Below are 19,819 nucleotides of genomic sequence, written 5' to 3' on the forward strand. Positions count from 1 at the left end.
CCTCGCATCTGACTGTCAGACTGACATTTTTCTACCAAGCTGTGAATAATCAGATGTTATTAGCTGGATATATGTCGAGAATAAATCTCAAAAGGGTTTTTTCATTTTCCTTCCATTCCACTGCTGCCTGCGATCTGAAGACATGTCAGATTTAGCGAGTAAGCGCAAAAGTTTTTCTCGTTGAGAAGATTTTTTTTTTCCCCAAGGAGAAAAAAAAAAAAAAAAAGTGCTTAGTGCAAGGAATTTGTTATAGACGTCAGTCCGGACTGATCACCAAAACGTTTAAAATTGCTGAAAAACACTACAACTTCCAGCAAGAGCTTAATGCAAATGTACCCTATGCATAGGACAACTACAACCCCCAACATGGCCCGACCACTGAAAGTGCACATGTCCTGTATACAGGTTATATCCCCATCTGTGAAGGTGATTGTGCTGCGGAAAAAGATTGGTTCTAGGAATTTTACAAAAAACACACTTAAATCTTCAGGCCTCGGGAGACTCGGGGATGACGTACGTACAGCAGAGGGTGCACAGATACATGCTGGCACTTCATCCAATTTCATCACTATTTTTAGGCAGAATTTTTTGGGGGTAACAGAAATGGGTCAAAAAGTAAAGTAAACCACACTATAGTGCCCCTAGTGGTCGTTACCCAGCTCTCCACAAACCCAGAATGACATATAACTACGTGCCGAATACATATATAAAAAATATATATATTTTTAATTGCTCCGCATCCCCCACTCTACAAGAAAAACAGTCCAACTTTTGCTTAGCACGCAGAAGAAGAGCTCGCTGGGCATGTAATAGATGTTATCAAATGCAACAAGTCCCAACAAATGTGCTACACCGGAGGAACAAATTGCTACGGCCATCATGAGATTAGGACGACATACTTGACAAGTTACTAATGGCGCCTTACACCCGATCGCAGCGGTGACTATCGCAGCGCCTCGTCACATTTGCCCTTCAATTATCCGTTAATCCGTCGGCGACCTGATGTTGCACGCAACGCGTTTCCATGTCCTGATGAGTCAGGAGCATCTCTACCTGAGGATGTGATGAAGAACATGACTTGGTAATTATGTTCACATCTCATATTAAGTAACCTGATCTGACTCAGGCGCTCACATTCCTACGAGAGTCGTCCGCGGCCCCCCACCCAGCGCCATCGCAGTCTAGCTGGGTCCTAGTCACTGATTAGAGGGGCCATCTCATCCAATTAAAGCAAAAACAACTTTGCAAAATCCTCTGCGTTCTCAAGAATGGAGGGATTCTTAATTCTATAGTCTACAGTTCGTTGCCTAGGTTACTGGCCACCTCTGCAGTTTATCAGTGGTGGCAGGTTTCCTAGGCAAGGAGAACGCTCTTGCAAAAAATTACTGTCCCTGTGCTCCTCCGATATTACAGAGGTAAACCTGCTCCGGCCTGCAGCATGGGAGAGGGCAGACTTTGGGCCGGCGACTTAGCCATGCCACTGGCACTGACTGTCAATCATCAGGAGCGCACCGCCCCCGGCAAGCAGAAGTCAGGAGAGCAGTGAGCTCCTGAAGACAGGATCCTGAGACAACCCCATTGAGGTGAGGAGCAGTGGATGGCATGAAAAGTGGCAACGATAGGACTATAAGTAATGTACAGAAACACTGGGAGTCACCAAAGCGGTTTCTACCCTATAGTCCACAGCTGTGCCAAAACTACAGCTCCCAGCATTCTTTTTCCAGGCGGGCTGTAGATTTGCAATAGCTGGAGACGACTGTCTTTGGGACTCGGTTACCAATGATTAATGTACATTATCCTCTAACTAAATGCATCCTTAAAAAAAAAAAATCTGATTACTAAGGCAGCGAGCATTGCCCTGCCCGGGTATTGGGCATGTGGGCTGGCACTATTGATGGCGGCTGTTGGTAGAATAGGCTGGATTTAGATATATTACATTTTTCGCTGCACATTTAATCATAAATTTTAATTAGTAATCAGATTTAGGCCACATTCAGACAGGTGTAATGCGTGTGCCATCCTGATCAAGGGTAAGACATGTCATATCCATCCTGAGACCCCTGATGTGAGAATAATAGTAAAGTCTCAGGGAAAACAATTGATTAATGTGACCTTGTATGTGCAGAAATCTGGGGGAAAAAGCCATGAGGCCACTATAATGCTTGACGGCATCTGTCGCCTGCGGCTGTTATAACATGCTGCGGGTTGTAGATTTGCATTAGAGCTGGAGGCTAAACACTGCAGAAATTAATCACCAATGGCAATGAATAATGTACTTTCTGCAAATAAATTCTCCAACTAAATGCATTTTTAAAAAATCTGATTAATAAAGCAGTGAGCAATGCCGAGCCTGATTAATAGACATGTGGGCTGGCACTATGCCTACCTCTCAGCCTTTACGGATCCTGCAGGACAGTCCTGACTTTGGGGAGCTGTCCCAGGAGGTGGGGGGTGTATGTCCCAACTTCAACTGCATCTGATTCAGCGGAGTAAAATGGTGGAGCAGGGAACAGTCAGGTTCCTTCTCCATGGTTTAGTCTGGGTTGAGACCTTTCAGTCACACCATATTCTCAAGTCACTTGACTGGCAGCAGATGCCAGCTAAGCAGAGAAGCGGGACAGGGGCAATTGGTATGCAAGTGTGGAGGCATCATACTGTATGGAGGGCACTGCGGGGTCATCACACTGTGTAGGGTGGACACTGGGGTCATCACACTGTGTAGGGTGGACACTGGGGTCATCACACTGTGTAGGGTGGACACTGGGGTCATCACACTGTGTAGGGTGGACACTGGGGTCATCACACTGTGTAGGGTGGACACTGGGGTCATCACACTGTGTAGGGTGGACACTGGGGTCATCACACTGTGTAGGGTGGACACTGGGGTCATCACACTGTGTAGGGTGGACACTGGGGTCATCACACTGTAGGGTGGACACTGTGGTCATCACACTGTGTAGGGTGGACACTGGGGTCATCACACTGTGTAGGGTGGACACTGGGGTCATCACACTGTGTAGGGTGGACACTGGGGTCATCACACTGTGTAGGGTGGACACTGGGGTCATCACACTGTGTAGGGTGGACACTGGGGTCATCACACTGTGTAGGGTGGACACTGGGGTCATCACACTGTGTAGGGTGGACACTGGGGTCATCACACTGTGTAGGGTGGACACTGGGGTCATCACACTGTGTAGGGTGGACACTGGGGTCATCACACTGTGTAGGGTGGACACTGGGGTCATCACACTGTGTAGGGTGGACACTGGGGTCATCACACTGTAGGGTGGACACTGGGGTCATCACACTGTATATGGAAAGCAGTAGATGAATGCACTAGGAGAAGAATAATACTGTATTTGAGCACTGTGGGGGCACCGTACTGTGTGTAGGGTCTGTGGTGAATGTACTCTGGGGCGTCATACTGTGCTTGGGGAGCACTGTGAGGGAATCATACTGAGTAGGGTGGATACTAGGGTCATCTTACTGTGTGTGGAGACTGAATAATACTTGGTGAGAGACAGCATACTGTATAGTGGGCACTGTGGGGGCATCCTACTGTGTGAGGGGGCTGTGAGGAATCATTCTGTGATTGTTGGGTACTCTGGGAATTCATTAAAGGGGTCACCATACTATGTGGCAACACTAATGGGCTTCACTAAGAATTAGCAGTGAGGCAGGTGCATATTATACCCTCCGTACTAGGGGTCTAATGCGGAGGCCGGAAAGGTCCCTCGGCCCCATGTAAGGAGACCTCTGCGTCTGATTTCGCACCATGGACAGATTTTATTTTCCTAAGTATTTTTTTTTAGATGAAGCCCCCTTTAAACCCAATGACATTTTCTATCATCCTGCAAGTATTTCCAAGCAAGTAACAGAATTACAGAATTGTTCTCGTCTTGCCGTTTTCACACATAGATTTATCATCGGTCCTGGCAGCGCGGTAACGAGTCTCATTCGTTATAACATATGTCTTCTGTTGACTGAAAAACAACATCCATATTGTCACGTGAGCACGCCGCGCTTCACAATCACAGACAGGGACTAAAACGACACCGCAGCTCTCTGATCTCTTGGAGAATGAACACACGAGACCCCCAACCGCCGCACACAGGATCTGGCAAATCAATGCACTTGGAAGAGCATCTGTGAAATATTCCCCCTTAAAAAAAAAGGTTTGGATCAGTTGTGATAACCAATAATGCTGCCCCTACAAATCTCAGACACCAGATTTAAATAAATGTGCTCAGTTGGAAGCCGTGATGGCGGCCGTATTGGTTTTCTCCAGTCTTAACCATAATATTATAGAAAGTCATTACAAACAATCTTAATTAACCTGTCAAGAAAATGCAATTTATTTCCATTCACTTAAAGGGTTATTCCCACAATATCAATGAGAGCTCAGAGGCTTAAAATCCTAAAATGAGAGGGACTCTGTCAGCAGGTTTTTGCCATGTAATCTGACGTAGTGGAAGAGACCTTGATTCCAGCGATGTGTCACTTATTAGGCTGTGTGGTGCTGGTTCAATAAAACTAGTGTTTTATTAGCAGGAGATTATCACTGCAGGACTAGGTGTCTCGTGCCTCCTAGTCCAACCCCGCCCCCAGCACTGATACAATGTACACAGAAAGCAGCCAATCAGTGGTGAGGGCGGAGTTATACACAGCTCAGCATTCCGAGCTCTGCTGGATCAGCAGCAGAGAAAACGGTGATTCTATTAAAATGACAGCAAGTGACACATCGCTGGAATCAGGATCTCGGCCCCTACATCATGCTGCTCTCAGATTATATAGCAAAAACCAAAACGCATCCAATTATCTGGTGCCAGTTATCTCAGAGCTTCCAGATTTATCCATCGGCTAAGGGTCTGACACCCACTAGAGATGATAGATTTTGGACCAAAATTGTCAGCGTGATCGGCGTAAATCCAATAATTATTATTTTATTACATCACCAGAGAGACATTTTCTCTGCCGCCTTTTACAGATTTCTAGCTCCATCAGAGATTTGGGGGAAGGAAATTTTCCAAAATGCTGATTACACTTTTTTTTTTTCTTACTGATTGAGCAGATTTTCGTCATTTGTTTGTTCCACACAATGACCGGCGTAAGATACAGTCGAATGGTTGTTACATCTTCGGGAAAATTGCTGGCGATGGACAGAAAGCGAGATGACTCGCCGCCATTATATCCAGGCGGCTGAGAATATCCGCCGTCAGCAGGTTACATTACACATAGGGTCTGTATACAGGGGGTCTCCGAGGTTATATAGAAGCCCCCCCAAAAATAATCTGAGCGCTCTTAGAAATCTAATTTACTGATACACTTTGCTGTTCGCAGGTCAGACGAATTGTAAAGTATTGAGCGTATTCCTAGCGGAATACTTTTTCAGTTTTAACCATTTTTTTAATGGACCTGCTCAAAAAATGATGCAGTGTGAACATACCCTTGGAAAAAAAAAAAAACACCTTCAATACCTGAAGGTAGCCATACAAATTAGATGGCGGTCAAATTTACTGGTCGAGTATGGGGCTGTCCCAACCCTTCCTTGTTAACAGGGGGAAGAAGGGTTGGGCATGTTGGATTTTAACATGCCCGATCCTTTATTTTCACTGCAGATATCTGGTAGTGGTTCTGTACTAAGATCACATGGTGTATGCCACCATTAGATCAACAACCCCCAAACTGTTTCTCAGAGCTATAGACAGAAGATCATCGATCTTTGGCCACCAAGGTCAAACATGGACGACCATTAACCAGTAGAGTCAAAAAATTCCCAACATGACCTGTGTATGATCATATGACATTTACAACCAATCATGAGCCAAAAAATTGCCCATTATGGCTGACATTAAAAGTTTATGGACCCCTCAACCTGATCCTTCACATCCAGTGTCGCACCTCTACCCTTACGACCACCCTACAATGACCTTGATGACCTCTTCGTAAACATGGAAAATATTTTGCCGACACCCAAAAAGTAGAAAGCTGAACTCCGTAAGGACAAAAAGAAAAACACACAAAAAACAAGCTGGAAATAAAACCATAGGAATGTGAGGATTTGGTAACCACAGATAGATGTCTGCATTTCCCATCTGGGGTCCCGAAATGGACAAAAAAAAAAAAAAAAAAAAAATCAAAAAACAGCTGAGATCATCCGAATGTAAAAGTCAACGACAACTCCGCATCTGTTACACATTAGAGATAATTCACATTTGGCTTCACATTCATTTTTTCCAGCTCGTACTGGATATATTACATGTCTACGGGACAAATAAATAAAAACACCCTGTTCATTCACAGGCAACGCACTCTCCTAGGAGATGTGATACTTCGCAACCCAATATCCAGCCGCTCAAAGCGTCCCACTCTGGTTACAGTTGGGAAATATAACGGCAGTGCCCCCCTTATAACCATTTTTTGTTTCAATGTATCTAGAACGAAAAAATAAAGCATCATAATTAAAAATCTCCACTTCCATCCAGGACGATGCGCTGCCGAGAACGATGAGCTGCCGAGAACGATGCGCTGCCGAGTACGATGACTTAAGCTGGCTATAAAAACCATTGCCTCATTCGTTGGGCGATCGCCGGTTTGTTAAGACCTTATGATCGGAAACGAGTGTTCCTGGGAAGCATCGTTCCCCAATTATCAGCATCAGACTGTAAACGTTATATAATCTGGTATTATGGAAAACACATAAATCGGAACTGCTGTAGACACCAAACACAAGTTGTAAAGATTTCCAAAGTTGTCTCAATTTTCATCCATGATATCTCGGAACAATTAAAAAAAGTTGTGAAAACTGTTGGAGTTTGCAGAAGAGCAACACCAAGTCGATCAAGTCTTCATCTGTTTCCAAGAGGTGGGAGAACCGCCCTCCGGATCTTCAGCTTTTAAGGCTTTAAGATTGTGACATCTAGACATTTCCGTGTCCCAAAGAGACCAGACGCTCGCTTCATGGTTTACACATTCGAAATAGATTCATCAGATTAAGATTAGAAAACTGCAAGATCCGGCAACTATTAGACCTTCGAAATGGACCCTGAAAAGGACTTCTTGGACAATCTCTACCGTTACCCCGTTCCTGCTGTAAAGTTGGCCGCTGCAGATGCCTTATTTCAGGAAGCTCCTAACCAAGTTCTGAGGGACACCAGGTTCCACAAAACATTAATTAGAAGATCCTGGGCACAGAGTAGATTTCTGCCCACCTCCAATTCTTCATGTAGCACTAAAGGCCTTAATGTTAGGAAAGTAATTTCACCAGATGTCTCCTGACATCTTAACCGGCTGGTGTAAAAAGGAGAACAAGATAAGATAAAGCATTGTCATGAAGGAAAACCCAGCACTGACATCTAGACAATGTATCTAAAGATTATAGGACTTCCATGATGGACAGCTCTTTGTTCCGGTGCCGCTCTGATACCCCGAAGACATATCTGTAAGCATACCCTATTGTGCTGTGCACAAACCCTAAGGTCTCCACACTTCCTGCCTCTATCTCACATCTATATGTTACAAGGAGCAGTTCACTAGCTGAGGTGGATCCTTTAAGCCCAAGGTCCGGGTGGGCACACCGGCTTCGGCGCAGCAGAAAGGTAATGCAGGATACAGACAGTTAACTAGGGGACTAGAAGCCACAGGCAGCCAGGAGACTTCCTGGAGACCGAAGACAGCTAGCAGAGATACTGAAGTCCACAGGCAAACAGGAGACTGAAGGACTGGAAGCCGCAGGCAGACGGGAGATGTCTTGGAGACCACAGACAAGTTGCAGAGTTACTGAAAGAAGCACTCCCCCTCCCATCAAAATTTATATCTTCTTAATATATTGCAGTCATCATATTATAAAGCTCTGTGTACTTACAAATTGCTCATTTTGCCTTTATACCCAGATAATTCTCTTTTCCATTAGATCTATCCTTCTAAGCTCTATGTACAAACAGGAGGTCAATTTTCCCTGTATGAGTCATGAGTCGCTGCAAAAGTCCCTGACGGGAAGAGGAGCAGAGCAGCTGAGTCAGGAGTTTTAGAGGGGAATGATAAATGCAGGGACAAGAGACTTCCTGTTTCTACATAGAGAAGAAAAAAAGAGAAGAATTAGCTGGGTAGAAAGGCAAAATGAGCAGTTGTAAGTACACAGTGCTATATAATATGATGACTGCAATATATTAAGAGGATAAAAACTTTGATGGGAGAAGGAGGTGGAGGAGTGCTTCTTGAAGGACTAGAAGCCAGAAGCAGCCAGGAGGCGTCAGAGATGGCAGGCAGATAGACAAAACTCCAGAGAAACAAGAAAGTCTAAATACCATTGAAGCCGCAGGCGGCTAGGAGACGTCTTGGAAACTTCTGGTCCTAGAAGACTGGGAACAGGTAGCAGACAGAACTCCGGAGTAACTAAAAAGTCTGAATACCATGGAAGCCGCAGGCAGATAGGAGATGTCCATAAGACCGCAGATCATTAGCAGAGGTACTAAAAGCTGCAGACTGGTAACTCAGGACTGGAAGCCACAGGCAGCCAGGAGACGTCCTGGAGAATGTGGACCAGAACTGTGCACAGACAAACTACAAGTCCCAGGTATGAGTCTTGAGAGGCCTTAAAAAGGCCTTGGGTAGTTCAACACATGGGAGCACGCCAGACTCCTTGCAAAGCCGAACATGGAGTACAAGAAAGTGTAGCGGACCGGGGTATAGGCAGCAGAACCCAGACCTAGGACAGGTGTATAACACTATGGTTGGCAACACAATTTTTTTAAATTAAATATTTTTAGGAAAATTCAAAAACATTTCCCCTAAAATTGCTGCTTTAAGGTAAAGAAGGCAACTAAGTAAATATGGGGCTAAATTGTAAGATGAGACACAGACCCATAAGGCAAATGGGCTGAGAAAAAAAAAAAAAGGTCTGCCTATAGCTATGTGAAACATGTCTGACTGGTTGGGGTCCAGCAGCCAAGACTCCCACAGGCTTTACCTTGCATGGAGAGTGATGGACCAGCAGAGAGACCTTGTTTGTTCTTATATCTTCTATACAAATTCATGAAAGATGCATTTGGCCATTTTCTTTGCTCCCCTCTATCGCCTCCAGACACTCCTCCACCTCACTCCTCCCTTCACTTTGGTCATCTACTAATAGCCGCCGACATTGTTATAGTAAATATCTAGGTACTACCCTGCCAGGACCTTACTCCTCAAAGACATCATCATAGAACCATATATTCCGGTATTCCTTGAAATGGGAGAGCCATCATTGCTGCACCATGCTGGCTAGGCTCGGTGGCATCCGATAGGAAGAAGAAAGCGCATGATGGATGGAGGACGTTCATAATGACTGAGAGGGACATGAGAGGGAGGAGATGTAATCATACAAGCTGGTACACTAAGGAGTAGACTGGAAGAACGGACTGGAGCCATAGAAGGGTTCATGTTGGAGACGCCCATCCATGCTTTGACTGAGAAGGACCTTGGATGGTCGTCTTTGGCTATTGGTGGTAGAGTTGGCATGACAATAAATGGTCTTCTGCCAGTAGCAAGTGCCCTCAGATAGTGGCATTTCCATCAGGACTTGTTCAGACTCCAGCGTCACGATCTTTAAGACTTTTGTATATTTGAGAACGGTCCTGGAGATCAAAAGGGGCAAACTCTGGTACAAGTATGTCCGTTTTTTGGGGTGTAACAACGTTTAATAAGGACGGGACTTGCACATCTACTACCATCAGATATTGATAAGCATGCTTTTGGGATTTACTTGACTCCCATGTGTAGGGCACTTTCCAGAAAAGAACTACAAGTCTCAGAATTCCACACAATTGCAAGGTGATTACTTAGGGTTGTTGCGTCCTAAGCCAAAACTTTTTTTACCCGACGTAGTTTAGTAGCGAATACTAAAAGTATTAACTAGTGAAATGTAATCAAAACCCGCATTTCACGATCATTCCACAACCCACATTGCTTCTATTAGGATTTCGCTCCCTTTGAAAACGTTCCCATTAACCCTATAAAAGGACAACGTCAGTAATTTCGCTCCAAATGGTTTCTTTTTTAATGCGCGAGTCGTAAATTCAGGAGAGTCTGTAAGAAAGTTTCAATATCCCAGACGTAGGGAAGAAAACATGGGGTTTGGATTGAACTTATCGAGACAGCAGCTTCAGGAGAGGAAATGACTGACATTCTTGGTGAGTGAGACGGTATACTCAGCGCTTAGTAATCCGCCGAGCATCGCCCTGTGGCTACACGACAGTCCGTGCAATAAACGTCATGGGGAAATAAAGAACACGGCAAACGCCGACTCAGCCGTTCACATAGGAGAGAGAAATAACAGGGATACAGAGAAGCAGACTATGCAACATCACATCCTCGCTCGCTCTCAAGCTGAAGCTCCCCGTGTCTTCAACATCTAGAATGCGACATAATCCTGGTACTATCCTAATTCCTGGACAGCATGCCTCCCATCTTAGTGCTCTTCTCACTACTCTTCTCTCTCCAATCTATACTAAATGTAGCAGCCATGCACATATTACAGTCCAGCTGCTACACCAATGCCTCCACCCTGTTCCAGTCATTGCACTGGTTGCCCATCCACCATAGAAACTTATCACGCTCACAGTGATATACTGCTCTATATCGTCTTATCTCTGTCTACGGTGCTTTTCCTTCTGTCAACGATCTAAGACAACCATAATCCATACTCCAAACCTCACACTTGTCTCCAAGACTTTACTCGTGCTGCGTCAGTTCTGTGGAATGTGCTACCACAAACAATCAGGTTAAATTCCCAATGTCCACAACTTTAGGCATTTCCATCACATTCCTACTCATTCTATGTCATTCCTAAGAACCTAATGCCTTCTTTCAACAGTATCCCCCGCATGCCTCGTAGCCTAGTGCACTCTATAACTGTTCATATAGATATTGTCTGGTGACTGTGACGGCAACTTCATGTGTACTACCCTCCTTTTTATGAAAGATGGCTGGACCCTTATACAAAATGAGACCTTTTTACCCTTTTTTGTCCCCCCCACCTAGGTACATTTTTCTCTGAAATGCTGCTGAGTTTCAGAGTAAATATTTTTAAAAGTTGGCCAGGGACTACGCACCTCCGTTGATTAGTCCGATTCAGTCCCAGGCCGGCTTCTCCCCACCCTGCTCCAGATAACTGAGGGGTCTCCCCTTCTTTTTCTCCTACCTACCTCTGACTAAACTGTGACGTCCTCGCAGTATCAAAGTTCACCACAAAAGGGCTGCTGAATTCCCTGCCTCTGCTTTTATACAGGCTGTGATATTCCCTCCTGATTGGCTGCGCTATACCCCGTGATGTAATAGGCACAAAGCATAAGGCGGAAGTCCATATGGCCACGCTTAAGGTCATGTGAGCATTTTCTGACTGATTCAATCTCTTGCTTTGCGTAAAACGGCGGCAGGCATTCTTTGAGATTCACGCTAAACGCAAAATGTTCCAATTTACTTGCTTGACTGACTTTTGCTACTGTCAGCTCCTTTTGCTTGAAGTTGCACGAGAGGTAGCTCTAGGTGTGGAATTGAGCTGGAGTGATAGAGGCTTGGGAAGTGCTTCCACAGCCCCAAAGCACTTCCGCCTCATTTGCATATCCATTGAAACGCCAATTTCTCAAGACTGGAGGAACTGACCGGCCATATAAAGGTATTGCTGGACTTGGCTTTGAAAAAGATACATGTGCATACAAATAGTTTAGGGAGTGATAGATTCCCTTTAAGCTTCACCAAACCTAAAAGGATGCTTTTTTAGCAAAAATAAAAAATTAACAAATACATAAGGAGCCTCCCCCCCAAAAAAATATTGTTCTATTGACTCCTAGCTCATATCTGGCTGCATTAAATCTCTTTGCAACGAAAAAGGCTTTTGATACAGATGCGGTGTCTGCAAAGTCAAGTTTACCCTTAAATCATCCCCCTCTACCATAGTGCAAGGGAGATTTGTCCTAATAGGACCAGAACAATAGCCCAAAGCGCCTCCCGATTGTAATATAAAGCATGACCAGGGGTGAGGGTTAAAAAAAAAAAAAAAAAAAAAAGTCTCTTGTATGGGAACCATAAGTTCCAGGATGTCTCCACAACATCAGCCACTTGTTTCTCAAGCCATAAAAGCCATTCAGACATTTCTCCATACAAGATAATGAAAGGGATAAGACTGAAAGAAGAAAGGGACAGGGGAACTGAAGGAAAATAAATCTTGTGGAGGACAATTCCAAGGACCTACAACTACCCCCATCAGGCACTTTGTGTATAGGATGCAGCAAACCAGAAAATGTTTTCCTTAGAAAAGGACAGTTGTCCTCAATCTGACCTGGTCATTCCCCGGTACCACGTCCACCGCAGATCAATGACCTCCAGAAAAGCCAAATGCATCAGCTGCCTCCTCCCATCATCTCATCCCCCATTATCAGTGCATCATCAGTACCAATATCTATATGGACTGATACCAGCAGCTCTGCCACATTCGCTTCAATGGAATCATTCTGCAATACCAGATCCAACCTGTAGATAGGGGTGGCGCTGTTTTTAGGGACGTCTTCCTCTTTAAATGAGGACCTTTATCTGTTGGCGAGAGCGGAGAGCGTCTCTTGCTCTGTAGGACCTACATTTACATGGGCAGCCTGATTTTAACAGGAGTCTGTGTAATGCTTAATTTCTCCTGCGGGAGGCGCTGCAGGGGTCTTAGATTTCCCTAATTAATTCATGTTACATTAATATTCTGGCTAATTTTTGGGTAATAAACCCTAATGTCTGGGACTATTATCAATAAAACCTATCCTTTTAACACTTAAAGGGACGCTATATTTCTAGATAAATGTACTGTTGCTCTGTTCACCACTGATGTACTATGTAGAAAAAACTCACAAAGGACGAGGTGAGAGGAACGGGGACGACTGTCTGCAGACAGAAAACCCACGGAGGAACCGTAGCAGGAAACGGAAGGAGCTGTGAATAAGTCTCATCCACATGTTGCAGATTTTTTCGGCGATGCAGATTTTTACATTTTCCCCATCATGTCAACCTTTTTTGCTATGAAAAGAGCAATTATTTGTTGCAGATTTCCCCAACATTAAATTCTGGTGTTGCAGCTTTTGCTGAGAATGATCTGCTGATCCGCAGTGAAATCCACAAGAAGTCCTCACACTTCCGATCTTCTGCCGGTCCCATGATCCGGATTTACCGGCCCACTCGGATCACATGCTGCATTGACAGATACAGGCTGTTTTGTGCTGCACCAGTTCTCTGGAATCCGCTACCCCCGACAGTCAGTGTCCACAAGTCTTTTTTTTTTCAGGCGGATTCCACTTGGGACCACTACGCCCCCTGAAAAAGCGCTAACAAAACATAAAACATGTCAAAACATCTCGCTGTGAATATCTACCGCTTGGAAGTCGCTACTAAAAATTTTAAAATATATATATTATATATATATATATATATATATATATATATATATATTATATATATATATATATATATATATATGACATCCAAAAATACTTAAGAAAAGACATTTCAGGTAAAATCCTGCGGCGTTTTCCTACAGCACAGACGATGCGGGTCATCAGCTTTACCCCCTAAAACACGTCTCCACGCTCCTCCGTCTCATCTGCTCATTAATCCACAGGCTCCATTTCTCCCTCGCACTTTTGCTCAGAATCGGATCCTTCTTTCATCGTCCCCGCGCTCCGGAGACCTTCATGTCTGTAACTGGCCGTGTGCAGGAGCCGTGCACCCGGAGAGACGTCCGTGCCGCACACCATCCCCTCAACACCGGAACCAGGTGTGCGGCCTCATCCAGACGCCGTGCTCCGCACGTACTTGTTCTGTCCGTAGTCATTACAATCTATGGGGCTGTTCACATGTCTGTATTAATGGACCGTGCGTCTGTGCAAAACTCACGGAAAGGTCCATTTTTTTTCCGGTATCAGATCAAAAGGGTCAACACAAGTCTACGGGTCCGAGAAAAACACGTAGAGAATCCGTGTGCAACATTTACATATCCATCAGTGAAAAACACTGATGACACCGATGGTAAAATGCGGACGCACGGACCGTACACCGATGGTAAAATGCGGACGCACGGACCGTACACCGATGGTAAAATGCGGACGCACGGACCGTACACCGATGGTAAAATGCGGACGCACGGACCGTACACCGATGGTAAAATGCGGACGCACGGACCGTACACCGATGGTAAAATGCGGACGCACGGACCGTACACCGATGGTAAAATGCGGACGCACGGACCGTACACCGATGGTAAAAAGCGGACGCACGGACCGTACACCGATGGTAAAAAGCGGACGCACGGGACCGTACACCGATGGTAAAAAGGGACGCACGGACCGTACACCGATGGTAAAATGCGGACGCACGGACCGTACACCGATGGTAAAATGCGGACGCACGGACCGTACACCGATGGTAAAATGCGGACGCACGGACCGTACACCGATGGTAAAATGCGGACGCACGGACCGTACACCGATGGTAAAATGCGGACGCACGGACCGTACACCGATGGTAAAATGCGGACGCACGGACCGTACACCGATGGTAAAATGCGGACGCACGGACCGTACACCGATGGTAAAATGCGGACGCACGGACCGTACACCGATGGTAAAATGCGGACGCACGGACCGTACACCGATGGTAAAAAGCGGACGCACGGACCGTACACCGATGGTAAAAAGCGGACGCACGGACCGTACACCGATGGTAAAATGCGGACGCACGGACCGTACACCGATGGTAAAATGCGGACGCACGGACCGTACACCGATGGTAAAATGCGGACGCACGGACCGTACACCGATGGTAAAATGCGGACGCACGGACCGTACACCGATGGTAAAATGCGGACGCACGGACCGTACACCGATGGTAAAATGCGGACGCACGGACCGTACACCGATGGTAAAATGCGGAGGCACGGACCGTACACCGATGGTAAAAAGCGGACGCACGGACCGTACACCGATGGTAAAAAGCGGACGCACGGACCGTACACCGATGGTAAAAAGCGGACGCACAGACCGTACACCGATGGTAAAAAGCGGACGCACAGACCGTACACCGATGGTAAAAAGCGGACGCACGGGACCGTACACCGATGGTAAAAAGGGACGCACGGACCGTACACCGATGGTAAAAAGGGACACACGGACTGCACACTGATGGTAAAAACAGACACACGGACCGTACACTGATGGTAAAAACAGACACACGGACCGTACACTGATGGTAAAAACAGACACACAGACCGTACACTGATGGTAAAAAGGAACGCACGGACCGTACACTGATGGTAAAAACAGACACACGGACCGTACACTGATGGTAAAAAGGAACGCACGAACCGTACACTGATGGTAAAAACAGACACACAGACCGCACACTGATGGTAAAAAGGGACACACGGACCGCACACTGATGGTAAAAACGGACACACGTATGACACAATGATTCAAAACACTGATGACGCTGCTACCATTTTTTTTCACATACGTGTGAATGAGGCCTAAACAGTGATTCAGTTTTGCCAGTAATATAGCTTTAAGTGTCTTTGCAGTTGCAATACCACAAACAGCCAGAGGACAGAAGTGGCGCTGTTTGCCATATAACACATATATTTTGAAAACGCTGAGGTTGTGGCTGAGGCCACGGCCGCTGCTGACGAGCAGTTTTACTGCAAATGCTGCAGTTTTCGGCTGCCGGTTTCCGTCCACACAGTTTTGCCAGTAAACAAGTAAGGCAGCCGTGGTTCCATGTGGATGCTCTGTATCCAGTGTATGAGCCCAGGATCACCCCGTCCCGACGCTCGTCACATACTGCAATAATAACAAACCGATCCTATAATTACCAGGAAGGAAAATGTACGATCTCAGCTCCGGGATAATGACCCAGGAACCGCGGCGTCAAACCGCTGGATTGTAACCGCTCTGGGCGTCAAACGTTTCCCGTGTGCAAAATCATGAAATCTCCTCGTATACTGCAGAAAATATACAAAATCTGGATTTTGTGGGACAAATTATGGGAAAAAACAAACAAACGCTGCATTACTCATGGATGTAACTACTGCAATACTACAACTCTCAGCATGCACTGCAGGCAGATCACCAGACGCGGTAATGCCCACAAGCGGGTATCATACTGGCACATGAATAATGCACAAACACCCCGCGCTACCAGATGCCGGATGTCGTGCTGCTTCTCCTATACTGACAGGGAATGTTAAACAGAGGGTTAAAAGGGGAAAAGCAAGAGACCCGGGCGACTAATCACACCCCGCACTGGCACCTTGTGCCATGTGTGACGCCTTCTACTACACACCTGGGCTAAATGCAGACAGTCCTGCTAATCACACAGTCCCGGAGCTGACACATTGTAACAACTCACATCCTGGACTATTGACAGGCAGCATCCACCAACAGGTCTGATGGGCACACAATGGGCGCCGCGCCAACAGGTCTGATGGGCACACACTGGGTGCCGCACAAACAGGTATGTACGATGGGCACACACTGGGCGTCGCGCCATAAGGTATTATTGGCACACACACGGGCGCCGCACCAACAGGTATGATGGGCACACACTGGGCGCTGCGCCAACGGATATGTACGATGGGCACACACTGGGCGCTGCACCAACAGGTATATATAATTGGCACACACTGGGCGCTGCGCCAATGGGTATATATGATGGGCACACACTGGGCTCTGCGCCAACAGGTATATATAATTGGCACACACTGGGCGCTGCGCCAACAGGCATGTATGATGGGCACACACTGGGCACTGCGCCAATGGGTATATATGATGGGCACACACTGGGCACTGCGCCAATGGGTATATATGATGGGCACACACTGGGTGCTGTGCCTACTGGTATGTATGATGGCACACACTGGGTGCTGAACCAAAAGCACACTGCCTGGCAGTATGGAGCAAACCCACAGTTACTGTTTATCCAGAACTGAACAGGAAGACATCATTTAGTTTACACTTTGCCTGGTAATGTGCTGGAACTCTAGTATTGCACTGCAGATGTAGCAGAGCTGAATTTGTCATCTGGCACAAATTATAGCAATATCGCAACATTGATCAAACACCACAATTCTGTATTTTCAATCTAGGAGTTTAATGGCAGATCCAGCTCCGCTACATCAGCGTTGCCCAGCTCCGCTACATCAGCGTTGCCCAGCTCCGCTACATCAGCGTTGCCCAGCTCCGCTACATCAGCGTTGCCCAGCTCCGCTACATCAGCGTTGCCCAGCTCCGCTACATCAGTGCCTCCAGCTCCGCTACATCAGCGCCTCCAGCTCCGCTACATCAGCGCCTCCAGCTCCGCTACATCAGCGCCTCCAGCTCCGCTACATCAGCGCCTCCAGCTCCGCTACATCAGCGCCTCCAGCTCCGCTACATCAGCGCCTCCAGCTCCGACGCAATGTGACTGATGAATACACCAGACACATACACAACACGCCGCTTTATAACATGATGGAAATCCAGGCATACTCTGCACTATAAGAGCATGGGCACAAAGAGTTAAATGACAGATCCAGCTCTGCTACATCTGTATGAGTATAACACACAACACGCCGCCTTGTAAAACGCTGGACATCCAATGTTGGTCTGAAGATGTGGAGTTTTTGATTTGGAGCAAAAAAAAAGTTAAAGAACAAATTCAGCTCTGCTACATCTGTACATCCTGGTTACAATACACCGCATTGTGCCAATCTATGGAGTTTATCGTGTCCTACAACTCATCACGATATGACAGATCCAGCTCTGCTACATCTCCATAAATCCAGTGTAATAATGGACAGACATGTATTTCTCATAGACTAATGCACAGTCCATGCCGCCTGCTTCATGCAGAGTTGCTGTACAGAGCAGGGATGCTGCTCAGTCACTTACTGTAATCCTGGCTGGGAGCTGGACTGGCTGCATGTCCCCCTGGGATAATCCCGCTGCAGCCAGCAGAGCTTTACACCAAAGACATGAGAAACAGCAGAAGAAATGAAAGTTGTAGTGAGGCAGAGCCTGCGCCTCCAGATCTGCTGCCTCAACCAGTGTGAGCACTGCCACCCTCCCAGATCCTCCTGATCCTCCCTCCCCCGCCCTCCTCTCTCCCATTTCCTCCCTCCCAGATCTCAGCTCAGCTCTGCTGCTGCTGCTGCTACTGATGATGATGATGACGACTACTTTTTTTTTCTCTACTCTCTTTTTTTTTGTACTTGCTTTATTGGAAAAGAACAAACATCGAGAGGTAAAAAAAAGCAACTTTTAGGTTTCGTACAATAACAATGTATCAGTGGAACGGCCGCTCTCCTGTTTGTCACTGGGGGGAGATAAAAGACAATTAAAAAAAGCAGAAAAGAACTGATAAAATGAGCAGAAATTCAGGATTACATTTATTACATTTTTAAAAGGGGTTATCCAGGAATATTACATTTTTTTTCTATGGGTCTAAGAACCAGCAGGCAGATGGTTGTGCCCGGCGCCGATCTCTGCGGGCACAGAGGGGTCACAGACCGCTCCTGATGGCGATTCTTCCACTGATGTCACATCGACAGAGCAGCTCTTCTTCTTCCACTCTGCTCTGCTCTGTTGACAGGGCAGGACTGCTGACATCATGCTGATTGACGGCCGGCTCCCTGCTGACTAACTGCGGGGAGCCGGCTGTCAATCAGTATGACGTTGGCAGAGTGGAAGAAGAAGAGCTGCTCTGTTCATATGGAGCAGCTGAATCACCGACACCGAATAGAACAGGCAGGTAGTTGCCTCTTTTAGTTTTTAAGTCAATGGACAACCCGTTTAAGAGGGAATTTATCAGTAGGAATTCACTCTTGTAGCTCTGTCAAAAACAAGTCCAGCAATACATTTACATGGCTGGACCATTCTTCCTTTACTGAGAAATCAGCGTTTGAATGAGGGTGAAAAGCTATCTGTAAATCTGAAGGCCTCCGTCACTCCAGCTCTATTCTCCGCTCAGCGCCACCTCCTCCTTGATTGACTTCAGCCTCCTTTGCCTTAAGTCACACAGCATAGAGGTGATCAGTCATTTAGGAGGAAGCAGCACTGGGAGGAGAATAGAGCTGGAGTGACAGAGGTTTCAGATCTACCATAGCCCTTCAGCCTCATTTGCATATAAATGTAAATGCTGATATCTCAGTAACGGGGGAACGGACGGGCCATGTAACAGTATTGCTGGACTGGTCTGTGAAAGAGTTACATGCTCAAAGAAATAGTTTGGAGGATGAAATCCTGTTGATTCATTCAGTTTAAAGGGTGTGTATACTTTCACAACTATTATTTTTATATTGTCCCAGTGCATCTAAAATGAAAAAAGAAGCAACATTGTTAATGGTTTTGAATGAATCTCTTCTTTTCTAGGCAGAGTCATCGATCTTATAATTTTATATGTGCACCATCATTACAAGGGACATAACTTTGGAACGGAGGGACACGGAAAAAAAGGAAAACTGATGCAGAATCAGTGGAATAGCTGCAATTGAAGGACGTGCTCAGTTAAAATAAAAAAAAATAAAAAAAGCCTGTGAAAAATCCTCTTTAAAAAGTCTTTCTATTCACAAACCTCCTTCTGAGCTTGTGTTGGGGGTGCAGGTTATACACAGCAAGCAGAGCAGCAGTGTAAAGCATGGGGGACAGCAGAGCACCCTCAAGCTGGGACTCATACTATTTAAATCATATATATTTATGTTTACAAATATCTGACACAAAAAGTAAACGTTTACAGAACCAAATGTGACCTCATAAAAGTGCAAATATATCTACAG

At 46.0% G+C, this 19,819-nt stretch overlaps 1 protein-coding gene across 2 annotated transcripts in view; it reads right to left on the reverse strand.

The window, feature by feature from the left end:
* FRMD6 (FERM domain containing 6) overlaps window positions 1–19,819 on the reverse strand; it is a 141,397-nt gene that overhangs the window by 33,537 nt on the left and 88,041 nt on the right. Inside the window, exon 1 of one of the 2 annotated variants that reach the window (XM_073638489.1) lies at window positions 17,937–18,118. The exons of the other annotated variant lie outside the window; for it this stretch is intronic. The gene's annotated coding sequence lies outside the window, so the exon portion shown is untranslated. Of the gene's footprint in view, window positions 1–17,936; window positions 18,119–19,819 lie in introns of those variants that run through there. 2 annotated transcript variants of the gene reach the window in all.

The sequence above is a fragment of the Phyllobates terribilis genome, unplaced genomic scaffold (genome assembly GCF_046119375.1).
Source record: "Phyllobates terribilis strain yellow unplaced genomic scaffold, ASM4611937v1 Scaffold_7__3_contigs__length_470593459, whole genome shotgun sequence".
Lineage (NCBI taxonomy): Eukaryota > Metazoa > Chordata > Amphibia > Anura > Dendrobatidae > Phyllobates > Phyllobates terribilis.